This window comes from Grammomys surdaster, unplaced genomic scaffold, assembly GCF_004785775.1.
Source record: "Grammomys surdaster isolate TR1022 unplaced genomic scaffold, NIH_TR_1.0 213, whole genome shotgun sequence".
NCBI lineage: Eukaryota > Metazoa > Chordata > Mammalia > Rodentia > Muridae > Grammomys > Grammomys surdaster.
This window is the reverse complement of record NW_021604658.1, coordinates 1,765,351-1,767,967: the sequence shown is the minus strand read 5'-3', so window position 1 is coordinate 1,767,967 and position 2,617 is coordinate 1,765,351. Positions and strand designations below refer to the sequence as shown.

The 2,617-nt window shown below is 34.7% G+C and overlaps 1 protein-coding gene across 1 annotated transcript in view; it reads left to right on the top strand.

The window, feature by feature from the left end:
• The window catches only part of Usp32 (ubiquitin specific peptidase 32), a 141,254-nt gene that overhangs the window by 99,579 nt on the left and 39,058 nt on the right, over positions 1–2,617 (top strand). The window lies entirely within an intron of this gene.

The window sequence follows — 2,617 nt, the reverse complement described above, 5'->3', positions numbered from 1 at the left end:
TCTATCTATCTATCTATCTATCTATCTATCTATCTATCTATCTATCTTCTCTCCCTCTTTGCCTCCCTCTCTCCCACACACACATATACATCCTCAGCCGCACATACACATCCTTAGCCAGGTCTGGTGGCACACACCTTGTATCCCAGCAATTGGGAGGCAGAGGCAGGTGGATCTCTGTGAGTTCAGAGCCAGTCTATATATCAAGTTCCAGGCCACCGAAAGTCGTGTAGTGAGACCTTGTCTCAAAATAGACAGACGGACAAGACGGATAGAATATATACCATGCATAAGTTTCCTCTTAGATTTCTAGCTAAAGTTAAATTTTATTGATAGAGAATACTTGTGTACTTTTCCCTTGCAAGTATTTGAAATTATTCTTTAGTAACAAAACAGTAAAAAATTTGAGCTGGCTAGATGACTCCTTAGGTAAAAACTTTGCCCCACCAAGTCTGATAACCTGCATTTGATACCCAGGCTTACACAATAGAAGGCAAAAACTAACTTCTATAAGTTGTTCTCTGACCTTTACATGCATATCTGGTGCACTTGAACACACTTAGAAAATAAATAAATAAATAAATAAATAAATAATAGATGTAAAGTAAAAATTTTTAATTAATTCATCAATTCACAGAATCTCAGGCTATGTTTAATGTTGTTAGAATGTTTTAACTGTCTCTAAACCTGAACTGCCACACCTATATAAGTACTAGCTCTCCTATGATTTTGAACAAGGTTATTTTCCTGAAAGAATTGGAGAGATGGCTCCATGGTTAAAAGCATTTGTTGTTCTTGCAGAAGACCCAGGTTCAGTTCTCAGTACCCACATGGTGCCTCACAACCACTCTTAACTTCAGTTCTGAGGGATCTGATACCTCTTCTAATCTCTACAAGCATCAAGCACATATATACATGTATACATATAGGTAAGACACTCATACACATAAAATAAAAATTAAAAAATCTTTTTTAAAGGCTACATTCGTATGGTATATGAAGTTTTCACATATTGTTTGGTAACAATTAGAACAAAACAGTGTTCCTTATCTAACTAAACTTTGTCTTTGGGGAAACTGTCAAAATCAAGAACAATGAAATAGAATTTATGAAACATTCTTAATTTAACTTTCTGGTAAATAGACATGTTAGCATACCTTCCATGGCACCCATAGCATGTCTTTTTTGATTCTTTTTGAAAGATAACATGAGAGGCAAGATGCGTTGTTGCATTTTTAGTAAGTATTTGTGACTCTTGTGCTGATCCTAGATTTTTGCTGCTTCTGTAAATTCCTGATTTGCTGGTTCTCTTCAAAAGCAAAAAATTATGCATAAGTGGCTGCCTTGCTTAATGAGCTAAACTGTGTAGACTCTAGAACTCAGTTTTTCTTTTTGTGCCCTAGGACAGTGGAGATTAGCTGGGGCACTATGCTTGCTGGTGCTTCTGAATCCTAAAGTGGGATAGTTCTGATGCTCCAAATTTCTTAATTTGAAATTTTATTCCTGACTAATTATGAAATCAATCAATAATCATTTTGAATTTGATAAAACTATTTTCTTGCTGTAATCTTAAAATTAATCCTCTAATGTATAATTGGAGAAATCTGTTCTTTTAAGAATTATTCTTTGCTTGCTAATGGACAAAGATTTGCTTTGCTACATGTTTAAAAATCATGGTTGAGTTTTTACATGATATGCTTCTTGGTCAAATACTCAGTTATTACCTGTATTCACTTGGCTTCGTAAAAATTACTCCTTTCAAAGTAAGAAGTATGCAAAACCTGTTCATGACTGTGATAATTTAGACAGGGTTAAGTCATTTCTTAGATGGCTCTTCAGCCTCTTAGCTGAGTAGGTTCTTCTTGGAAGATCTTAAAAAGATAATGATGGTTAATAATTAAAGACTCACTAAAAACATATTACATGAGAGAAAAAAATAATGGGTCAAAAAAAATGATCTGGAATGTAAACATGTACTCCAGCAGGGCTATATTGACGTGTTAAGTTTTTAGTTTTGCTTGGAGTTACTTAACAAAATCTAGCCTCTTATAGGCAGAGATAATTATTGTAAACTACAGCTTTTGTCTGGATTTTTGACTAAGTAGTTGACCAGTATTTATTTAGCACATTTACAACCTGGCTTTGATTTCTCTAATGCCTTGTCATTCTATCACTTCATGTTTTAATGGTACCCAGATTTAGTATATTAGTGTATATGTATGTGAAGTCCTCAGATCAGCCCCTCTAAGAGTCTGAGAGACAACTGTAATGCCAGTCTTTTCATTTCTACCTTGATCACTTCAGGAACATAAGGTCATCGTATTGCTGCCATATTGGGTAGGCAAAAATAATTTCCTCCTATTTTCCAACAGAATAATTGTTTAGTCATAAAAGCTTCTTGGCTTCATTTAAAAATAATATCTGAGTCTGGCGGTGGTGTTGCACACCTTTAATCCCAGCACTTGGGAGGCAGAGGCAGGCGGATTTCTGAGTTGGAGGCCAGCCTGGTCTACAAAGTGAGTTCTAGGACAGCAAGAGCTACACAGAGAAACCCTGTCTTGAAAAACATAAATAAATAAATAAATAAATAAATAAATAAATAAATAAATAAATAAAT